General features: G+C 42.5%; 1 protein-coding gene and 2 pseudogenes across 4 annotated transcripts in view; 1 reads left to right on the forward strand and 2 right to left on the reverse strand.

Annotated features, from left to right (window-relative positions):
- LOC103563420 (solute carrier family 28 member 3-like) overlaps positions 1–4,355 on the reverse strand; it is a 74,596-nt gene extending 70,241 nt beyond the window's left edge. For 2 of the 4 annotated variants that reach the window (XM_070590785.1, XM_070590782.1), the window contains exon 1: positions 4,147–4,348. The gene's annotated coding sequence lies outside the window, so the exon portion shown is untranslated. Of the gene's footprint in view, positions 1–4,146 lie in introns of all 4 variants that reach the window. The other 2 variants (XM_070590786.1, XM_070590787.1) reach the window with 2 other exon arrangements.
- A 7,494-nt stretch (positions 4,356–11,849) lies between these two features.
- Positions 11,850–14,706, reverse strand: LOC103563423 (dual specificity protein phosphatase 5 pseudogene; annotated as a pseudogene).
- Positions 14,707–20,264: 5,558 nt separating this feature from the next.
- LOC103563422 (dual specificity protein phosphatase 5 pseudogene) lies at positions 20,265–23,890 on the forward strand (annotated as a pseudogene).
- The last annotated feature ends 498 nt before the right edge of the window (positions 23,891–24,388 follow it).

The following is a 24,388-nucleotide window of genomic DNA, read 5'->3' on the forward strand; positions in this document are numbered from 1 at the left end:
AATCCCACGTCGTGGGGACCTCTCAGCAGTGTTATACTTCCACCCAGCGTCCGTTTCCACCACCTCTAACCCAGTTCAGATTAGACCAACTTCCTAACAGGCGTCCCAACCACACCCAATTCTCTTTCCATTTATGTCCACCTTCAGTGGAGCTGGTAGAGTACTCAATAATAATCTGATAGGGTAAATTTTGATGGATTCCTTCTCAAATGCCTTAGCACACAGGGGGCCACGTGATCTGGTGCCAGCCTGTCCTCTTTCCCTGCTCCCCAGCAGCACCTTCACGTCTTCTCCATCCTGGACACACATGCTCTTTCAGGCCCCTGGGCCTGTGCAGACAGTTCTCTGCTTGAATGCTCTGCTGACATCCTTCCTGTTCAGCTGGGAAATCTCTGCCCTCCTCTAAGTTCTAACAGGTGGCCTCTCTGCCTCTGTGACACCGTCACAGGCTCCCCAGCTGGCCCAGCTTCACTCACATATTTATTTACAATGTACTGGCTACCAACTTTCTGCATCATTTTTGTTTCACATCACATTATATTACAATTGCTTATTTATTTCTTCCTGTCCTGCTCCTGGAGAGCAAGAATACTGTATTATTCCTCCTTGAATTGGGGTCTTTTCCTAGAGGTGGCCTTATCTGGGGAGCAGTTAATGATTCTGCTGAGTAGATACACGTCTCTGGAAAAGCTTGTTGAAAAGCAAGCACTGGAAGAAATAACCTGGCCGCCGCTCCTTGGCGTTGGCACATGGACTCTGCTGGCTCTGACACGTCCTGATCTGCACCCTGAGGCCTGGAGATGCTCTGCTTTGATAGACGAGAGTGAGGGATAGAAAGCAGGGCCATGGTTTGTAGGTGCGTGTCCTCCTCACTGACTGAGCAGCCAGGCGCTGGTGACAGGGCGCCTTCTCCATTGCAGACGCCTTCGTCTTGCTGCCCTGTTCACTCTGATTCTTTATCCCGTCCCATCCTTCCCACTCTCCTGAAACATAACAGGCCTTCCGCTTTGTGCATTTTTCTCATTTAACCCTTATGAAGGGGATCAGGACATGCCACCCCCAAATATGTCACCTTGGCATAGGAATTTTTTTGAGCTGAAGGCACTTGAGAAAAAGAAGACACAGAAGGCTCTCTGCTCTTCCTCTATCTGCCTAAAAACAGGGCACAAACTTCTCCCATACCAGAAAGAGGTGAAAAACCCTTATCACCAGAGACAGAGATGACAACAAGATCAGACTGCATAAACAAACCTCACTAACAAGCCTTACCTTCCATTAGTTTTCCCAAAATATTTGCTAGTCAATTTCCCACAGTCTATTTGCTCTAAAAGCCCAACCCCCCTTTCCCTTATCTAGTCACTTCTCCACAATTTATTGTCCTTTGTTAAAATGGTATATAAGCCTTGTGTCTTACTGCTTCTTTGGGCTTCTCACTTCTTTCTTTTGAAGCCCCATGCAGGTAAAATTAAAAATATTAATAAAATTTGTATGTCTTTTCTCCTGTTAACCTATCATATATCAGTTTCATCCACAGACCCCAGGTACTGAATCTAAGAGGGTAAAGGAAAATGTCTTTCCTACCCTACACTTACAATCCATGGGATGAGCATCACTGTGACCATTGTGCAGACAACTGAACTGAGGCTGGGAGAAGTTATAATAACTCGTGGGTGGGAGACTCAGGACTCGTGTCAAAGCCCTTTTGCTTTCCTTTTGCCTTTCTTTCCTAGCGCCTAAAAGTTTGTTTTACCTCGTTAGTGACCCTGAAGCCAAAGGGGCTGCTGACGTCTGCTCATGCGGGCTCCCATGTTGAGTGTCAGCTCACGAAGGGACATACACCAGGAACAGCCCTGAAAAATCTCAGCCCAGACCCAGTCGGAACAGCCGGTGTTTCCTGGTGTCAGGACTCCTTTCGGAGCACTGTGGCACCAGCCCTTGCCGAAGTAGCATTAATTACTCAGCAAGTTTTGGTTGAAGACGTGAAACTGGTTTGCACGACCAAGCTGCACTGGTACAGGCAGCCAGGCCACCATCTGACAGGGCTCCAGGGCCTGGTTTGAGAGACAGGGCCTGAGGATCTGGATTCTCCCCATCCTTTCCCATTGGTTCTTAGGGAAAATGTCTGCAGGTGAATACTGTATCCCTGTGGGAGCCCGAGAGCCCAAAACAAAAGCAGGAGAAGACAGTCTTGTTTCTAAATGACAGGGCAAGTCAGGGATCAAAATACATCCCATTAAAAGAGATTTTTCATGGGGCCGCCTGGTGGCAAAGCAGTTCATGTGCTCTGCTTCAGCGGCCCAGGGTTCATCGTTTCAGATCCCAGGCACGGACCTAGGCACCACTTGTCAAGCCACACTGTGGCAGGCGTCCCACATATACAATAGAAGAAGATGGGCACGGACATTAGCTCAGGGCTAATCTTCCTCAGCAAAAAGAGGAGGGTTGGCAGCGGATGTTAGTTCAGGGCTAATCTTTCTCAAAAAAGAAAAAGACACTTTTCAGGTTTGTCAACCCAAGAAGAATTCAAGAAGGAAAAGTAATAGGCTTAAAGTGTGTTGTTAAAAACCTTATTGTGTTCCAAAGCTGGAGGTATCACACTCCCAGGATTGAAAATATGCTACAAAGCCATGGTAACCAAAACAGCATGGTACTGGCACAAAACAGACACACCGGTCAATGGAACAGAATCGAGAGCCCAGAAATAAACCCACAATGGAGAAAGGAGAGTCAGTTCAATAAATGGTGTTGGGAAAACTGGACAGCCACATGCAAAAGAATGAAAGTAGACCATTATCTTACACCATACACAAAAATCAACTCAAAATGGATTAAAGACTTGCATGTAAGACCCGAAACCATGAAACTTCCAGAAGAAAACATAGGCAGTACGCTCTTTGACATCAGTCTCAGCAGCATATTTTCAACTACCATGTCTGACTGGGCAAGGGAAACAAAAGAAAAAATAAACAAATGGGACTACATCAAAGTAAAAAGCTTCTGCACAGCAAAGGAAACCGTCAACAAAACGAAAAGACAATCTAACAATTGGGAGGAGATATTTGCAAACCATATATCAGATAAGGGGTTACTATCCAAAATATACAAAGAACTCATACAGGTCAACAACAAAAAAAACAACAACCCAATTAAAAAATGAGCAAAAGATCTGAACAGAGATTTCTTCAAAGAAGATATATGGATGGCCAACAGGCATATGAAAAAATGCTCAACATCATTAGCTATCAGGGAAATGCAAATCAAAACGACAATGAGGTATCACCTCACTCTGGTCATAATGCCTGTAATTAACAAGATAGGAAACAACAAGTATTGGAGAGGATGTGGAGAGAAGGGAACACTTGTACACTGCTGGCGGGAGTGCAAACTGGTGCAGCCACTATGGAAAGCAATGCAGAGTATCCTCAGAAAATTACGAAGAGATCTACCATATGATCCAGCTATCCCACTGCTGGGTATTTATCCAAAGAACTTGAAAACACAAATGCATAAAGATATATGCACCCCTATGTTCATTGCAGCTTTATTCACAATAGCCAAGACTTGGAAGCAACCTAGGTGCCCAGCAAGGGACGAATGGATAAAGAAGATGTGGTATATACACACAATGGAATACTACTCAGCCATAAGAAATGATGAAATCCAGCCATTTGTGACAACATGGATGGACCTTGAGGGCATTATGCTAAATGAAATAAGCCAGAGCGAGAAAGTCAAATACTGTATGATCTCACTCATAAGTAGAAGATAAAAACGATCACAAACAAACACATAGCCACAGAGATTGGATTGGTGGTTACCATAAGGGAAGGGGGGGGTGCGGGAAAGGGGTGATTAGGCTCACAAGTGAGGTGATGGACCATAATTACTTTTTGGGTGGTGAACATGATGTAATCTGCACAGAATTCAAAATATATTACAATGTACATCTGAAAGCTATATAATGTTATAATCCAATGTTACTGCAATAAAATAAAAAAACAATAAGATTGGAATTGTGTTGAAAGTATCAGAAAAAAACCAAAACTGTATTGTGTTCCAATAATCCTACTTCTTTAGTTAAGGAACTTGCCAAGGAGGCAAGGCAAGAACATGATTCCCACTTGCGTGGTCTTAAATCCTGCTCACCTGGTAGCTAAGGTTGCTGCAGCCCTGCGCTCTGAGGGTATCATATTCTCCAGCTCCATGGACTCTCTGCTGTTCATGGATTTGCCTGGGCTCTGAAATCTTTTCAGATGTCTGGTCTGGAGGTGTCCTGCGCCTGTGAAAACGAACACAGCCTCTGCTGGTGTCAGAATGCTACCAGCTGCTGCAGAAGCTGGGCACTGCTTCAGTTTGGAACTTTGACAATAATCCCTTGGTTGGGGTGGGGTGGGAGTGGTGGGGACAGGGTGGAGCCTTCCAGTTCAGGTCCACCCACCTCCTTGAGCTTTCTCCTTATCCCCGGTTGCCTGCCCATGTTTACTTCAGGGAGAAATTCTTGTACCGCACAAAACAGAAAAGGACGCTTTCTCTATAGTCAGGAGTGAAACAGTCCATTTCCTGCGGGTGGTGTTGGAGCCTGGGGGGGTGGGGGGTGGGGGGTGGGGGGCCGGGAAGGTCAGGGCCGGCTGTTACCAAGTGACCGCCTTCTGTGCAATGTACGTGCTCCGTGCTTTAGATATGGAGGTCGTGGTTTGTCTTCAGAACAAGGAAAACTGAGGCGTGGGAAAGTCAACAATTTGCTCAGGGCCATTTGGCTAATAAAGGGACAATGAGAAGTCAAGTTAGGTCTGGTGGATTCCAAATCCTTTTTTACTACATCCCTATCTGCAGACTGCGTTGCTTTCGAAAATCGAACTCCTCGAATTGCAAATATGTGGCAAACAAGTGAAAGGTGACCAACTGCTCACTTGACAGGAGGCTTCTTTGCTTTATGAAGTTAGTAGCTGTAGGATTCTTTAAGACAGCAGTTTCCCCTAGTACGTTTAAAATGAACTATGTATCTATTAATTACCATAATTGGGTGACCTGCGTGGAAATGTGGAAAATACTTATCATGGTGACAAACTAGAATAAACTGAATACTGCATATAGCAGACAAACGAATGGAAGAAAACATCAAATAATACAGGTGGTTATTTCTGGGTTGTGGTTATTTTCTTGTTTAAACTTTGCTGAGTTTCCTGTAAAGAGCGTGATACTGTGACTCTCCTGGTACAGCCATGTACACATACGTACATGGTTAAGCGCTTGCTGGAACCACACTGCCTGGATTCAAGGCCTGGCTCCACCACTTACTGCAGCAAACTACTGCTCGAGAGCTGAACCCAGCCTGCCGACTTATATACGGCCCAACCTAAGAATGGTACTTAGCTTTCTAAATGGTTGAAAAAAATCAAAAGAATGAATATTGTGTGACCCGTGCAGACTATGTGAAATTCAACTTTCAGTGTGCATAAATAAAATTTCGTTGGTGTGTGAACAGACCCATTCATGATGCATCGTCTAGGCTGCCATCGCTCCACAGGGCAGGGCTGGGTAGTTGCAACAGAGACTGTAGGACTCCAGAGGTTAAAATACCTACGGCCTGGGCATTTACGGACAACATGAGCTGATCCCTGCCTTACTAGCCATGTGAATTTGGACAGTTAACTGTGTTCTCTGGGCCTCAGATTCTTCATGTACAAAATGGGGATAGTAGTACCCATTTTACACGATGATTGAGATGACAAAATGTGTTAATATACTTACAAATACATGGAATAGTGTGGGGCACGTAGTAAATTCACTGTTATAAGACAATACTTATCTTTAGACATTTAAAAAAAAAGTGCCGTGATCTCTCATCAGGGGTTTGCATGTGTTTTAGGAACACGCTTTCCGCCTGAAGCCAGGTGCACCTGTGGGTGAGCAAGTGATGTGTTGCACGTGCACAGGAAAGCATTGCCACCCTCCCTGCCCTGCTGGACTGGGGGTCAGGTCAGTCTCTCCCCAAGTCCTCCGTAGTGACACTGTCGGAAAGATGATCTCTGACTTCTTGCTTTGTGCTCCTGGAGCCCTGTTCAAATCCTCACCATTTATCAACACCAGCCAAGCTTTCTCTATGCTTTAGCTCTTTGTTGATTATTACTGGTGAATGGAGACTTGGGAATTTTTATGTTTCTCCCCATAATTGTGATGTGCCATAATAAGTAGTCAACATGTTACCAAACATAAAAAATCCGGCTGGCAGTGATGAAGGAGATACAGATAATTAGAAAGCAGATAATGTGGGGAACACTCATTGTAAAATTGTTGGATAAACCAGTTGTTGCAACCAGATAGTCTAGCCTTCATGAACCCGAGTGAATCTAGGTTAAGCTTATGGAGGATTCTTACTCTTCTGACTCTGGAGGAAAAGAAAAATTTTCCTTCTGCCACTTGTGATTATATTTGCAGAAACTTGACTCAAACGCCTGACATTCTTGAAGATGCTGTTACACGCACTTTTTAAAATGCAACAACCTGATGAGTTTTCTGCCTCTTGGCTGTGGACAGTGAGTGTGAAGAGAGTGCAAGCATGTCTGAGAGCATGTCACAGCAAGCAAGAGCGCTGTCCAGTGTGGATGGAAAGACAGTGACCTGCCCCTTTTGTTCTCCAGAGACACCAGCTCACAGGACACATGGAGACCTAAGTAGAGTCAAGTTCAAGTACAACCATGAGACTAAAATGTGAAAACGATGGTCACGCAGAGAAGTTTTAATTTAAAATACTCTATCTCTGAAGCCTATGGTTAAGCGCTTTCAGAACCAAGGAAAATTCAGACTCTTTCTTTGCAGCCCAAGAACTGACTTGGTCTATGGGGCTGTCACAATGAGGTACCATGGTAGAAGCTATGACTCATTTTGTCCACTTTGGAAATAGAAACAGTGATCAGAAGATGAGATGAAAGACTCTTTCAACTTTACAAGACTACATTTTAAATCATTCCCCAGGATGCAGAATCATTGTTTCTAAGGAAGAGCTTGTGCTAAGGCCTAAGGAAAGCTCTCCTAATTCCTCTGAGTCTGAGCTGTTTTCATTACAGTGTCCCTCAAACTCAGTTTTATACTGTGAAGCTGCGGAGTAGCAACCCAATCCCTGAGCTTTTTTTTTTCTAGTTTTATTTTATTTTTATTTATTCATTTATTTTTGATTATTTTATTAAGGTCAAATTGGCTTATAACCTTGTGTAAATTTCAGGTGTCCTATTTCAGCTTCTGTATACACTGCATCATGTTCACCACCAAAAGTTCAGTTTCCGTCCATCACCGTCCATCCGTGCCCCTTCACCCCTTTCCCCCTCCCTCCACCCCCTTGTCCTCTGGTAACCACCAATCTGTTCTCTGTATCTATGTTTGTTTGTTTATCTTCCATCATCACTAGGCTTTTTAATCAAACAATTTCTAAATCCTATTCCATTCACCCAAGAATTGGCTTATAAAGACTGAGAACCCATAGCGTGTATATGTACAACTTCGTTAAAGAAACCCCCAAAATCCCTCCAAATATATTAAAAATATGAAAGTAAAAGAAACGTAAATACTGGGCAACAGATCTTGTTTTATGCATGTGGTTCTAGAGTAAGGTCATTCTTTTTCTTTTGAGGGTAGTGTTTCTAAAAGGAGTAAAATGAATTTTTAAAAATTGTGCATAAGGCTTGTCTCATGTTGAGAGTGATGTGTTACACGTCACATGATTTTTATCTGCTCCCTGCTGTCTTCCCCCGAAGAACATTTCATGTATTACAGATTAACATTTGTTTATACATCTTGAAATAGTTTAATAAACTGAAAATGTAATCCTGGGAAGTTTACAAAGCTTAATCTAATTAACTAACTCCAATTATTCAGATCATCCAAGAGAGAAAAGAAATCAATAGTGTGTATTTGAAATAGGAAATACTTTAGAATGTTTTTCCAACAAAATCACCTTTGCAGTTAGAATTTGCCTTTCAACACTGTACAGCAGGCGCTAAGAAAGGCCAGCCAGAGCACTCACGCTGTCAAAGACCGGCCACAGAGTCTGCCGCCTGGATAACACCTAACTGTCATTTAAGATTGTTTGGCGGCCTGCGTCACTTTAGTCAGACCCCTGGGAGGGGCGACTTTGGCACAAGGGTTGACCAATAAACACAGAAGGGCAGAGAACTAGCACAGCCATGTCCTGCTAGGTGCTTATATTGTTTCCATGTCATCTTCACTACAACTCTGCAAATGAGGAGTTAACATCCCCATTTCACAGGTGAAACACCTGAGGCCCAGGGAGACAGCATGACTTTTCCAAGAACACAACTAATAAACGGCAAAGCCACAATTGGAGCCCATGCCACTGAAATGTAGTCCTGTCAAGAGCTAAGGTCTATAAAGAAATAAAGCCCCGGGGAAGCACAGCTGAGTTAGTACCCAAAGTGCTCATTCTATTAGTGGGGAAAGCAAACCACAGGCAAAGTAAATGCAAGAAGGTCAATAAAATGAATAGACAACTTGGTTGTCAGGACAGCAGAATTTGACCCCTCTGTGTACTGTGAAATCCTCAAAAAATGTGCCACTGCTTAGGTGAGGTGATTCTTAAGAAGACCCAAGTATTGGTCTGCCATATTGATTCCATTGGAGTTGAATGCTTGGACTTGTAGGCTGCAGGAGGGCAGGGACTGTCCCCATCCTAGTCTCTGCTCTCTCCCGTTCCTAGCAGAGTGCTTGGAACAGAGTAGGCTCAAGGATGAATAGTTTGTCCATTGACCAAAGGAAGCAAACAGAAATCCCTACATTCCCATGCATCCCAGGAACTTGTGTGAGTTGCACTGAGTTGTTAGGGAGGCCAGTTCACACCGGCCAGCCCTCCGCATAACCAGGGCTGGGAGGAAGGTGAAGTAAGCAAAGAGCCTAGGGCGCAAATTTTAAGGGGGCACCCACTCTCAGTGTCGTGCAAGTGCAGGGTTGGCACCTGAGAGTGAGGGCCTCCTTAGAGTTTGCTCCCTAGGCACCTTGCCTAGCTCAGCCTCCTCCTGGCCCTGCCAAGAAGATCCTGGGTTTGTCTTGGATGAGTATAACTTAGCAGTTAAGAGTGCAGGCTCTGGAATCAGTCCAGCTTCCAATCCAGGCTTTGCCTCTTACTAACACTAACTAGCTGGAACCTCAGGCAAGTTACTTACCAGTTATCCCTCTAAGCATCTGTTGTTACCTGCAAAACAAGGTTAATAGTTGCACCTGTCTGACAAGGATCCTGTGAGGGTTAAATGAGGTGTTGCCTGGAAAGAACCCAGCATGTGTGGGCAGAATGCGTGCACTCAAGATTCCAGGGGAAACCACCAGCAGCTCCCCAAAAAGGGAACCCAGAGCTAACTTCTAGGGTTCTGTAAGTGTCTGGAAGTATGTTACCACTACACCTGATCAGATAAGGTTAACGAAGTGAGGGAAGAAAAAACGTGGACTTTCCCTTGGGTTATGGTAATGGCAACATGCTACTTGTGGACGAACACAGATTTTCCAGGAAGCCCGTTCTGGAGTCTGAGAAAATGAGATTTCCAGAGATAAAAATCTTCCCTTTTAATTTGTTATGATCTGCTTACAATGTTCAGAGAAAAAGACTGCCATGTGAGTGGTCTGCAAAAAATAGTTTCATACTGGGTTGAGTCTGTGTATAAATTTTCCCCAGTTCTTACCCATAACAGGGGCTTGCATTAGTCCCAGCTGCATTCTTCTGGTGTGACTTAAAGGTCCACGGACCCAGCCCAAGGTTCAGACACGTAGACATTGCTTCCTAAGCACCACAGTGCTGGTCATTCTGTTGTGGGAAACACTTTCTGTCTCTTTTCATGGATGAGAAAACAGGACATGAGTCATGAGGGGATGGTGGGCAGTTTTGGATGATCAGCTAAAGAAGGCAGCTACTGGAAAAAATACTGCAATCTCTGGAAAAGGGAACACTCAAATATGTTTCCTTCACTATTCTGTGACCATGATGGCAAGAATCATGAATGGATGCTAAAACTAGCAGCTGGAAAAATTTGATGAGGAGAAGGATGCTTACATAGCCTCTCAGTGTCTCCTGCCAAATTGCGTATTAATCAAAGAAAATGAATAATAGAAACTTTATAATGGGGAAACCTGGAAGACATCATCTTAACCAAATAGTCACCAAGAACGGGACAAAGTGACAGCATGTGCCTCCTGATATGATGCACTGAGAAGGACACAAGATCACTTCATGGTATTCCTGCCCAAAATGAGTAACCTGAATCTAATCATAAAGACATTAGAACCAACTGAGGGATATTTTACAAAATAACTGGAATGTATTCTTCAAAACTGTTAAGGTCATGAAAGACAAAGAAAGCAGAGAGACTATTCCAGGTTACAGGATACCAAAGATTATACGATGAATAAATGCAACACATCATCCCGAGGTGGGTCCTGGACCAAGGGAAACGTTTATTACAAAGGACAATTGACCAGACTTGCATTTTGGTCACAGTAATGTACCCATGTTAAATTTCCTCCTTTGATAATCATACTGTGGTTATGTAAGAGAATGTCCTCAAGTAATAGACATTGGAATATTTAGGAATAAACAGGTACGATGTCTACAATTTATTCCCAAATGGTTCTGAGAAAAAGCAACCTGTAAATGTATGAGTGTGATAGATAGTAAGGCAAGTGAAGCAATATGTTAATGGCAAATCTCACTAAGTTATGGGAGTTTTTAAGCTATTCTTGCAACTTTTCTATATTTTGTACTATATCCTATATTTTGCACTAGATTTAAAAATCAGTAACAACAACCAATAACATACTGCTTTTTTTTCACATTCGTAGGATTTTAGGAAATCCTTGGCTTTTCCGCTGGAGAAATAACCTACAGACAAAAAAGAAGTAGCACCACATTGTGAAATCTGCAAATCCTAGAGGTCAATAGCTTGAAGGCAATCCACAGGGACAGGGAAGAAAACAAGTGTCACAAGAGACAGACTAGCACATACAAGGGCAGCAAGGTGGAAAATGACTGTTTTCAGCACTGCTGACCCAGAATACAGAGTAGGTACCCTTTTTCTCCTGGTATCCACTGCCACCAGCTCAAAGGGCTGATTTTTGGGCTGTGACCTGAAAAACTCCTTCAAAAATGACACATAGGTCGCTTTAAGGAGACATGCAATGAGAAAGCTTAATGAATAAGAATCATGCCCAAGTCCAAAGTCAGGGAAGAAAGCACGGTGAAAAGGAAACTGAGAGTCAGTGTCTTACTGCTTCAACCAACTGCCTCCACTGGACCCAAGAAGGAATCCCCAAAACATCTGAGGGTTCAAATGGGCACATATATTGTGTCCCTACAAACCCTGTAGGGTTGCTTTTCTGACTAGATGGTGATTAGCTTATGCCCTCAAGCAACAGAGACAGAAACTGAGGCTGCGAAAGTTAAGAAAATGAGGTAGAAATTGTGCTTGCTTCAAAATGAGTTGGCTTCGTAGCTGCCTTTTCTCCTGGCTGAACAATTGCTTTCTCCCCCATTGTTGCAGGTATTTATGCCTTGTACTTGAAATGAAAAGGCGAACTTTGAAGTGCAAAGACTGGGTATTCCTGAGAGAGCAGGGAGTCTGGAAGTGCAGGAGTCACACACGCTGTGCTCCCATAATGGCTTCGCCTTCCTTCGGTCCTGTGAACTATCCCTGAGGTCAGTCTGAAGTTTTCCAGCAAGCCTGGTGACCACTCCCTATCCCACTGGGGCTGCCAGACAGAGTGAAGTCTTCAGTATTGCACAGGTAGGAAACATCCAGAGTCTGAAAAAAAGTCCCAGTTGCTGGTGGGGCTGGGCTGGTTCCCCCATCCCAGTTTTAGCAGGATGTGGCCATAGCCTTTGGGCTCTTGCTCAGCTCTGAGACTGTGGAGTGCGTGGGCACTGGTACCAGCAGGGAGGCAGGGCATGTGCAGTAAGACCCTGCACATCAGGGCCCATTGGCTGCAAGAGGGCTCTAAATGAAGAGCCCGCTGCATCCCTTGGCAGAAGGGAGCACCAGGGCAGGCGAGGAGCATGTCAGATTCACACTGCAGGAGCTGGCCCGTGAAGTCAAAGTTGGGTGAGATCACACCCCTCTGCTCAATGCAATCCAAGGCCTCCTTCAGGCCAACTGCTTGGTCTTCATGAGGTAAGCCATGCAGGTGGAGCGTGAATGGGGGATCCCAGTCTCACAGAGGACCAGGACCTGCCTCCCTTTCCCCTGACACAGTCAATGAAGTCTATTGCTTCTTGAAAGTGGGAGCTAACATCAGTCACGTGGCTGTCTTCCATGGGGATCCATCTGTGGTGCAGGTGGGCCATGCAGGCCTCAGAGGTCTGCTGAGAGTAAGCAGGACCATGATGTACAGGTTGGTGAGGATCTTGCACTTGCATGCATGGTGGGCACTTAAAGTTGGGGCCTAGAAAGATTGCAACGGGGCCACCCTACTCATTAGCCAGCCTGTAGCTGATGTCAGGCGTTGCTTTCCCACACTGGTTAATGAGGGCTTTTTCATTTCAACCTCCTCTTGTGAAATGGGTTTTAAATCCACACAACACTCAGAAGATTCTGAGTAAAAGGTATCATATCCCCCTTTGAGGAAGCAGACCCATGGGCCTGTGACTGACTGACCCAACCACTCACCACCTCAGAAGCCCTAATTTACATTTAATAAGTCTCTGAAACTATATATTGTCCAACATATTTCTCCTCATGTGTTTAAACACAGATTCTATGCAAATTTTATTATTTCAATTCAGATTTGGGAAGGATTTGTATAACAACAACAACACAAGAATGCTGCTAATGATGAGGTTAAGATTTTTGGTATAGGGGTTTCCTCTTACATAACATGTCCATAAAATGGTAAGATCTGTCAATATCAGGTCAACCATATGTCTCAGAACTATAGAGTTGCCAAGTAATTATCAGTGACATTAAATTTAAGGAACTTAGAGATGAACCTCAAATGTTGTAAGTTGTCCTTAAAATTTGCTGTTTAAATCTAAAAGTAAATGTTTAAATCACATCTTGAGCTCACTTCCATTTTCAGTCCCACCCATCTGTACCCAGTTTTTTCACATATCAGTGGAAAGTTGAGATAGTGTCAGGGCTCTTAAACAAGGTGCTGGAACATCTGGAAGTTGTAGTATTATTTGACTGGGAAATATGGATGTTTAATTTTATTCAATCTCCTGTGCTAGAAACAATTTACAAGCAAAAAAGGCCTAAAAGATAGAAATTCTATGTTTTGTCAAAATAATTTCCTATGTCCTAAAAGGCTGAAATCTCTCCCTTAGAAGAACCAAGGGTTTTTTTTTAACTGCTTGCCTTTAACATCTGCCGTCACTTTGGTTAAGTGGATAACTATTATTTCACAGTGACCAGTGTTTCACAGTGACACAAGGTCAGCAAACACTTGATCTTGTTTGACCAACTGTTTTAAACTGTTTTGATATTTTCAGCATGCTTCCCCAAAATTCAACTCCTAAATGATGTCTTTCTTTTGACCTGAAAGTAACTTTGAGAATTCTCAGAGGACCCTGGGGACTTCTTAAAGAATTTCTTCTCTTCCCATAAAAAGGGAGATACTACACTAATTAGGTTTATTTGGTATGTTAAGTTGCCTGGGAAGCATTGTCAAGTAAATCATGATAAACCTTCCTGGGTTATATTGCATAAGAAAACGTTATTCATTATCTTAAACCTGTTGCCTTGCTCTCAGCACCACAGGTGGAAAATGACCATGACTGTATTTTATTATGTAATTTGATGGATCTTACTGAAAAGGTAAGCAGGGACACAACCAGGCTGGATATACTGTCCAACCTCAAGAATGTCCACTGTTCTCTGTTAACCCTGCTAACCCAGTGAAAAATTTCCTTCTACAGGCCCAAGAAATTACCACAGAAGAAGAGAAATAAATATGGCAACAAAAAGGGAGAATTTTTGACACCATCAAGCACGCAGATGTGGTTTGGATCTGATAACAAACCAAGTGCCTACTGGAGCACAATTGTCACTGCTCCAGCATATACATCAATTACCTGTTGGGCACCTGAAAAGATGATTTTATGGGGAAAACGATATTTTTGGAAACTTTCTCCCACAGAGTCTCATAAAACATATGCTCGTTGTACTATATGTCATAAATATAATCTTGGGAAAACACTTCATGGGTTGCAAGGTCACTTTCCCTTTCCTAAGAAACCCTGTCTTCAAATGCCACCATCTCAAGGATATTAATATCTTATTAATCATCTCTGTGTTCAGTAATGCCCATACTAGTCTCTTTCCAGACATCTGGGTCTTGTTGACCTGCTAATTTGCAACTGAATAGCTCTTTGAAACTTTGATGAATACGTATCCTGGGCATGTTTAATATATGCTCTTTGTTCTAAAAAGGTAGAAGATGTACTGAAAACCATGCTTCTCTGGAAGATTTCTTCCTTTCTGGAAAATTCCTTCTTGAGTTATAATCCTTAGTTTGCTCAAATAAAACTCACATTATCTCTTTTATCTATAGAATGGATATCAGCTATTTTGCAGTGACACTGGTCTAAGAATTAAATTGACATGAGACAGAATAACAGGAGAAAAATCAGACAAATTTTAATAACGTATATACATGGGAGAAATCCAGGAAAACTGAGTCACTCACCAGAATGGCCAAAGCCACCACCTTAAATACCATCTTCAGCTAAAGACAAAGGAGAATGTTGGGGGTGGTGATTTGGGACATCAAAGGAGAGGAGGGCAGTTCATATGAAGATAGAAAGCAAATGTTTGCCATGCCTAGCGGAGACAATGAGACAAGGAGAGGACTTTCATCAAAGGGCCTAGTTCACATTATACTATAGTTTTCTATGGTGATAGCTCCTTCTGGAAACGGGCTTTCTATTGTAAATACTTTTAGACAGTTAGGGGGAAGGACAAAGTTTTTTCCTGAGTCTTTTGTTCTCAAAAATAATCAAGCCAGGGGCTGGCCCAGTGGTACAGTAGTTAAGTTGGTGCACTCCACGTCAGTGGCCCAGGGTGTGAGGGTTTGGATCCAAGGCTGTGGACCTAGCACCACTCATCAAGCCTCACTGTGACAGCATCCCACATAAAATAGAGGAAGATTGCCACAGATGTTAGCTCAGTGACAATCTTCCTCAAGCAAAAAGAAGAAAATTGGCAACAGATTTAGCTCACAAAATAAATAAATAATCAAGCCAAAGGGACACATTTTGGGATGACAAAATCTGCTCCCCTACACTTTATACCCTTTGAGAATGCCTTATGAGACTACTGGCTGGCTGCTTTGATAAACTCATTTTAAAGGAGCTGTTTGTTTCCATCCTCTACTCTGCTCCACCCCACCCTGATCTGTCCCAGCCTAGGGTAGACCTTGGAAGGATAGACAATATGATCCTCTGATTTTTGAGCTGTGGAAAAAAAATTAATCCCTAGTAACTACTAAGGGAAATTTGTGGTTTGGAAATTTGCTGAAGAGGCACATCCTAGCTATTGCAATCCTATTATGCTGCTTTCTTAAATTATAAGGATTAAGGTACCTTTTCTGAGGGGGATCTGGCTTATTAGTACTTTTTGTGTTACTGAGGTTACTGACTACAGAATTTCAGATTCTCTGCTTAGTGGAGTGCACCAGCTCGGTTCTAGAGTTCAGGCGATTTGAGGAAGAGACTGGGAGAGGACCAATTGTGGAATCCAGGGCTGTTTCTGATATTGAGATGCCTACTGGACACTCATGCAGAGGAGGAAGGAGGCAACTGGATTTATGAGGATGGAGCTGGAGTGAAGTCAGAGTTGAAGATAGAAATTTAGGAATTATGTTCATTTCAATCAAGAGTGATTAACTTTTTTATGCCTTTAAGTCTGACATCAGGGTTCACACCCTCAACATCTAAACAGACACAACGTCTTTCCCAATCATTCTCTCTCCCCCGCCCCAACTGAATCCAAGGTACCACATGTTACGTGCCCAGTTGTAACAGCCTGCTTTACTTGATTATTGTTCAATTAATTGGATTTTCTCAAGTGGGTTCCCCCTGGTAGTGCTGGAAAGTCCTAGGAATAATTCCTCTACATTTCCCCACCCACCTATTTCCATCACTGACTGAAACCATGTTTGTGCAGGCTCTAATTACACAGTCTATGGATAGTCTAACCTATGAAGGGCAGACTTGGTGAATTAACTTTTTTCTTTGACCACATCCTACAATTTATCACTAGCCTGACTTTTGATCTTAATTCCTGTGCTCTGAGAATGACTGGATTCCCACAGTCACTCGCAAACACTGAAAACCACTCAGTAGAAAAAAATTCCTCAGTAGTGGGGAGATATGTTGCCTAATAGCAACTGAACTTCAGGGAACTTCAAAGATGCCACGAAAATCTGAGTTTTAGAAGGACTTTGTGGATGTCTACAGTTGCCTCACTTAACTTACAAATGAGGACATCAGTTTTACTTAATTAACCAATCAGAACTCAGAGTGCAGAAAACACACGTCTCTGGGGAAGTAAGTAACTGAACCTTTGCCCCGTGGTATGAAGGAGCCGTGTGTGTCCCCGTGCCCCGATTGTTACATGTCCAGGAATTTTATAAGCGGATCGTTTAAAGCTTTGGCAACTTGAAATCAGTGATGGTGGGAATATTTAGACCATGGGAATTGGGAAACACTACAGATCCAGTTTCTGTTTTGTTCTGTTTTCCAAAGATCCATTTTACCAGCACACCACTGCCTTGGCCTCTACCAAACAATTTTAGAATCCACCTTAATTATTGAAAGTCTCTCTAGTGGATGTAGGCTTTAGAGTTAGGCCCACCTGAGTTCAAATCCTGGCTCTGTTCTTTACTAGCTGTGTGACCTTGAACAAGTCACTCATCCTCTCTGAGCCTCAGTTTCACCATCCGTAAAGTGAGAACACGAAACTACCTCATAAAAGGTCATTTTGAGAATTAAATGAGAGTATATATAAAGCTCCCAGCACGTAATATGACACAACAAAAGTTAATCCATTCCCTGATCCTTTCACCTGGTCCAGTTTCAGAACAGGAAGCACTCGGTCACTTTCAAACCATCCTCCCTAGCTCATGAGAGAAAATAGTGTGGGTCCTAGAGAGTAATACACGTCTGGGAGAGACAATCCCAGGAGGAAGGCAGCTGGGTCAGTTAATGGTCAGAAGGGATGCCCAGCAGTCAGGCAGAGTCTTGACTCAACCTAGAGTTTGTACTCGGGAAGAAGCTGACAGCTTTATTTATATTTACCAAAAAAAAAAAAAAAAAAAAAAAGGAAGGGAGCAATCTAAAAGTGTAATAAAAGAAAAATTAAGAGAGTTATAGTACATGCAAATAAATACACAAACCGTTAAAAATAATGTTCACGAAGAATTTTAAGGGCAAGAGAAAATGCCTATAAGATTTATAATGTTAAAGGCAAAATGTCGGGTTGGTATAACATATGTAGAAGATGTAAATGGCTACACGCATATATACACATATGTTACTATACTCACATATTCGATATAAAGATGGGAAATCTATGTAAACAAATATACACAGAAGATATGTCTGAGTGGTAAAATCATCTATAAAAGTTTACCTTCTTCTTTATCCTTAATGTATTTTAAAAAAAGACTTTCTTTCTTTTAGTAGAAAAGAAGCTGTGCCCACTGCAAGCCCATCTTGGGTGAAGAGCCGCCTGCAGGAGCCACAAAGGTGGAAGTTTCAAATCACAAGAGGTGACAGGGCCAGAGGGAGGAGAAGGCGACCACAGCCAATCAGGAGTCTCTGTGATCAGAGTCCAAGAAGCTGGGCAGCAAGGAGCACGTGGGGATGCAGATGTCGTGAGAGAGAGATGGAGAGAGGAGGGGACCACGGCATAAAATATCAGCGGGCACCCGAGGGGAAGGACTGGGAGGAAATTCAGCCATGGAGACTTCTCCAACAATTATGCACGTTCCTGAGGCACTAAGTGGTTTTCCTGGGAGAGGCTATCAGGAAAAGCCTGTGTCCTGGCATCTGTAAGAGCAGGATGAAAAAGTGCCTTTTGTTTTCCCAGTCACGGCAGCATTATCTGAAACAGCAAAGACTGGAAACAACTAAATGGCCACCAACAGGAGAGGAGAAAAAAGAAGCAAGATACATCCATACCGTGGGTACTGTGGAGCCATCTGAAGGAACGAGGAGGTTCCTTATGGACTGATGGAGAAAGATCTCCAAAATATACTGTTACAAAAAAAGGGGGCAACACGGTAAACAGTGTGAATAGGTACAGTTAGTATAAAAAGGGTGGAGAAGGGATCGGGAGGGAGCTCCATGGTATATGCCTTATCTACATTTTGAACCAGGTGAGTATTGTTTATTTAATGAAAAATTAAAATAAAAAGAACCTCCGTTTTACATGGTTGAGCCATAGTTAAGTTTTGAAGAGCTGAGATTAGATTTGCTTGGTCAAGATTATTCTTTTTGAGGTCTTGTCCAGTATAGAATTTCTGGAGTAGAAAAAGGAGAAACTATGATCAAGGTCAGACTTTACTGGTTGGGATTAAGCCACTAATCTTTTATGACAAAGCTCTGACTGAGGATGACCTTATCCACTGTCCACCCCGAATTGCTGTTAATTGTGTACAGAACACCCTCTAGTGGAGGCATGAGGACATTACAGAATCTTATACCGAGGGTATCGCAGCAAAATAAATTGCCAGAATGTGAGATACAGGAAATTACGAATACATGTATATGTGTAGATATATACATCATATTTTACGCAAGTATGAGAAAATGAATGAAAACTAATATTTGGAATATACAACATTTTAGTATAAAAACTATAAAATCAAAAGAAAACCCATGGCCTGGATATATATTAAAGATTTTCAAGGTGCTCAATGTCTGATGAATATTATCTCGTTATTATTCTTTGAATAACTGCTCTCAGCCACTAAGTAAGCATCTTTTTTTCCAGCTGCATAGAGATATAATTGACACATAATGTGCAGGCTTAACATGAAGAAATGATGATTTGAGATATGTATACACTGCAAAATGATTACCAAAATAATGTCAGTCCACATCCATCATGTCCATAGTTAACTTTCTGTGTGTATGGTGAGGACTTTTAAGATCCACTCTCTTAGCAACTGTAAGTATCCAATACTGTGCTGTCAACAGCAGTCACCATGCTGTACGTACATCCCCAAAACTTGTTCATCTCACACCAGGACGCTTGTCCCCTCTGATCACCTCCACCCACCCTACCCCCACCCCAGTCCTGGCAACTACCAACCTACTCTGATTCTGTGAGTTAGGTTTTTTAAGATTCCCCATATAGGTGAGATAATACAGTATATGTCTTTCTCTGACTGGCTGATTTCACCCAGCATAATGCCCTCAAGGGTCCTCCATGTTCTCACAAATGGCAGGATTTCCTTCTTGTTTATAGCTGAATAATATTCCATTGCGTTATGTGTACACATTTTCTTTATCCATTCATCCATTGATGGACATGTAGGTTATTTCCATGACGTGTCTTTTGTAAACAACGCTGCAATGAACATGGGGGCTCAGATATCCATAGTGATTTCATTTCCTTCCGTTCTATCCCCGGAAGTGGAATTGCTGGATCAATGGTAGTTCTATTTTTAATTTTATGAGGAGCCTCCAGAGTGTTTTCATAGTGGCTGCACCACTTTACACTCCTACCAACAGTGCACAAGGGTTCCCTTTTCTCCACATCCTCGCCAGCACTTGTTATCTCTTGCCTTTTTGATAAGAGCCATTCTGACAGGTGTGAGACGAGATCTCATTGTGATTTTGACTTGCATTTCCCTGATGATTAGTGAGGACTGATGTTAGCAACAGACTTGTTGCTTCTCTCTCTGCTGCCTGCTCTCTTGGGTTAAGTGGTGTTGTCAGGTTAAAAAGGCCTTCAGGGAAAGACTCCCTCATGTCAAGAGTCATGCAGACCACTTTTGTGAAAATCCCTTGATTTGAATTGCTCTGCATAAGGCTAATTGAGCTCTTAGCAGATACCCCAGGGAGAGTACGTCAGTCAGTCAGTCTACTGGAAAACCAGGGCAGATTTTTCTCTCCAAACTAGGAGAAAAACTGCCACTCAGCATGGCAGGATAACAGTGATTTCTCTCTACCTCTATTGATCTCTATCTTCTATATCTATATCTTCATCTATATCTACCTATCTTTGAATGTGGTTTTCTCTGTAGCAAGAATCAGCAGCTTATTAGCCATGAGCACAATCACACAAACCAGGCAATGCTTCCTGGTGTTACTCCAGGTATGGAACAGAGAAAAGAGAGAGTGGAAAATAAAGCAAAAACCTCAGAAATGGGGTAGAATGGCAACAAGTGAGGAAATCAGGAGAGAGGAGAAAGGAAGCAGAAAGGAATGGCCATTTACTGATCTGCTATGTGTGCACTTTACACACATCCTCTCATTTAGTCCTCACACCAGTCCTGTAAGGGATAAATCATTTTCTGTCACTGTAGAGACATGGAAAACAGGACTCTGACAGTTACTGCATCTGTGGTTACCCTACCTGGAAGCTGGGGTCTGAAGGTAGATGTGACTAGAGAGCCAACTCTGCCAGTCTGACTCTCAGGGAGAGAAGGGAGGAAATGAAAGGCAAGGGAGGGAGGGAGGAAGGAGGTAATAGAAAAAAATGGAAAGATGCCAATAAAGACGCCTGACTGAGTGTCAGGGAGAATCATATCACACATTTTTATGTAGAACTTCTTTTTTAATTTCCCCCTGTGTGTGTCGTGCTGATTCCCAAGCTATTAATAAAATTTAGTCAAGATCTCGATGTGTACTGATTAAATGATGCACTTGAGGCTGTTTTGTATGTCTTTGAAAGCTTCCCATGGAGTTGCTAGCTTCCTGGAGAAGCCTGCCTATTGAATGTCCTTGAAGAGAAAGAGAGAGGGGAAATAGTGTTAATGATCCCCAGGTTAATGGTCACTAACCTGGGATGGCCTGCTTATCACCTGAAGAATAAGAAAGTTCAAGGGTAGCTCCATTATGTTGATGTTTAATGATGATTTAGGACAAATTTACATGAGATAAATTTAGGTTGTATTCCTTCAGTGACTACTCTGAAGGACACAGAGACCCAAACATTGACCAATTATGAAATCTAGTTCCAAAGAACAAAAAAAGGAAAACATGTTTCTCCACAAAAGGTACAAAGACTTCTCAATCATCATCTTGGAGTGAAAAGAAGTGGTCACTTGAGAATCTTGTGAAATTAGTGATCACTTTTGACATGAAAACTCCTCCATGCATGCATACTTGTAAGCACACAAACACTCACTCCCACATTTGTAAATATGAAAGAAGTAACATTTGTTAGTTCAAATATCCCCTTAGTATTCAAGGCTATCCTGTCACGAAAAGTTTGCAAAGAAAGTCTTGATAATCAATTGTCAATGAAGGAGTAAGAGAAATAAATAAATGAATGAAGTCCACATTGTAGGTAATGGTGGGTGCCAACATTTAGCTAATGTAAATTGTAGAGATTCTATTTTGGGCAGGAAGGGAGACCAGATCACCCTTGAGATCTTTTACAACACTATAATACTAACAGCCTGATCAAAGGAGAATGAATTTTTTTACACACACATTTTGAGAAAATACCAGCCTTGTTATTCTTCTTGTAAAACCAGCAATGGATCTGGAACCCTGTGCATTTCATGTCCAAAAAGTTAGTGGGGAGTGTGACAAGAGGTGGCAGTGGCCAAGCCCATGCATTGTGTCATGTATATGAGCATCTTCATGTAAAGGTTTGATCTAGTCCCATCACATGTTCCTATCACAGTGGCCACACTCTGGAGAAACACAGGGACCCAAACACTGACCTATAATAAATACTGGCTTTCAAGGGACCAAAACTAAAAGAAAAGAAATGTTTCTTTTCTGAAAGCATGATGAAGTTAGCGATTGACTTGGCCACAGAATGTGTTATGGTCTCTGGGTAGCTGACATTTCTAGGAGTTTCATTCTTCTTTTAAATTGCATCAGCTGAAACAAGAGAACTTACAGTAGAGAATCTAGGTGGGGATAAACAGTTTACTTGTTATTTCCTTCTTCATTTCTGGCACTGAATTGAAGGGAGGAAAAAAAGAACAGGAGCGACAACTTAACAGATCAACAAATTAATTACTTCATCATGTATACAAACAACACATCAAAAATAAAAACTTCCTTGAATTAGAGGGAGGAAGCATATCGAAAATACCAAAAGGTTTTAAAACACTTGGTCAAACAAGGTCAAGTGTTTGCTAATCTTGAGTCACTATGAAACACGGGCTGCTTTGAAATAATGCTTAGTTATCTATTTAACCACAGTGAGAACAGATGGTAAAGGCAAGCAGTTAAAAAAAAAAAAACCCTTAGTTCTTTTAATAGAGAGATTTCAGCCTTTTAGGACATAGGAAATTATTTTGACAAAACATAGTATCTCCATCTTTTAGGCCTTTTCTGCTTGTAAATAGTTTCTAGCATAAGAGATTGAATAAAATTAAATATCCCTGTCAAATAATTGTACAACTTCCAGATGTTCCAGCACCTGGTTTAAGAGCCCTGACACTATGTCACGCTTCCACCAACATGTGAAACAACTGGGTACAGATGGGTGGGGCTGAAAATGTAAGTGAGCTCAAGATGTGATTTATACATTTACTTTTAGATTTAAACAGGACATTTTAATGATGACTTACAATATTTGGGGTTCATCTCTAAGTTCCTTAAATTTGACGCCACTGATAATTACTTGGCAACTCTATAATTCTGAGCCAAATAGGTGACCTAGTATTGACAGATCTTACCGTTTTATGGATATGATGTGTAAGAGGAAACCCCTAAACCAAAAATCTTAACCCCCATCAACAGCAGCACTTTTGTGTTGTTGTTGTTATATAAATCCTTCTCAACCCTGAACTAAAATAATAAAATTTGCAAGGAATCTGCGTTTAACCACATGGGGAGAAATATGTTGGAGAATATATAGTTTCAGAGACTTAAAAATGTAAACCAGGGCTTCTGAGGTGGTGAGTGGCTGGGTCAGCCAGCAGCAGCCCTGTGGGTCTACTTGCTGAAAGGGGGATATGAGACCTTTTACTCAGAATCTCCTGAGTGTTGTGTGGATTTAAATCCCATTTCACAAGAGGAGGTTGAAATGAAAAAGCCCTCATTAACCAGTGTGGGAAACCAGCACTTGAAACCAGCTACAAGCTGGCTTATGAGCAGGGTGGCCCAGTTGCAATCCTTCTATGCCTCAACTTTGGAAGTGCCCACCGTGCATCCAAGTGCAAAATCCTCACCAACCTGAACATCATGGTCCTGCCGAATGTCTCTCAGCAGACCTCCAAGGTCTGTGTGGCCCACCTACAATACAAATGGACCCCCATGGAAGACAGCCATGTGATTAACATTAGCTCCCACTTTCGAGAAGCACTAGACTTCATTGACTGTTTCAGGGGAAAGGGAGCAAGATCTTGGTCCTCTATGAAACTGGGATCTCCCGTTTATACTCCATCTGCAAGGATTATCTCATGAAGACCAAGCAGTTGGCCTGAAGGACGCCTTAGACTGCATCAAGCAGAACAATATGATCTCACCCAACTTTGCCTTCATGGACCAACTTGTGCAGTATGAATCTGACATGCTCCACGTCCATCCTGAGGCTCCTTTCTGCCAAGTGAGGCAGCGGCTTTTCATTTACAGCCCACTTGCAGCCACTGGGCCTGAAGTGCAGGATTCTACTGTACATGCCCTGCCTCCCTGCTGGCACCAGTGCCCACGCACTCTAGAGTCTCAGAGCTCAGCAGGAGCCCCAAGACCGTGGCCTCATCCTAAAACTGGGATTGGGGAACCAGCCCAGCCCCACCAGCAACTGGGATTTTTTTAAGAATCTAGACATTTCCTACCTGTGCAATAATGAAAACCTCACTCTTTCTGGCAGCCCCAGTGGGATAGAGAGTGGCCACTAGACTTGCAGATGAACTTCAGACTGACCGGGGGATAGGTTCACAGCACTGAAGGAAGGCAGAGCCATTAGGAGAGCACAGCATGTGTGACTCCTTCACTTCCAGACTCCCTGCTCTCTCAGGAATAGCCAGTCCTTGCACTTCAAAGTTCACCTTTTCATTTCAAGTACAAGGCAATAACTACCTGCAACAACAGGTGTTAGGCCAGGAGAAAAGGCAGCTAGGAAGCCAATTTGTTTTGAAGCAAGCACAATTTCCATCTTAAACTTGGCAGCCTTGGTTTCTGTCTCTGTTGGTTCAGGGCATAAGCTAACCACCATCTAATCAGGAAAGTAACCTTACAGGGTTTGTAGGGACACTATACATA

This window comes from Equus przewalskii, chromosome 22 (genome assembly GCF_037783145.1).
Source record: "Equus przewalskii isolate Varuska chromosome 22, EquPr2, whole genome shotgun sequence".
NCBI classification, from domain to species: Eukaryota; Metazoa; Chordata; class Mammalia; order Perissodactyla; family Equidae; genus Equus; species Equus przewalskii.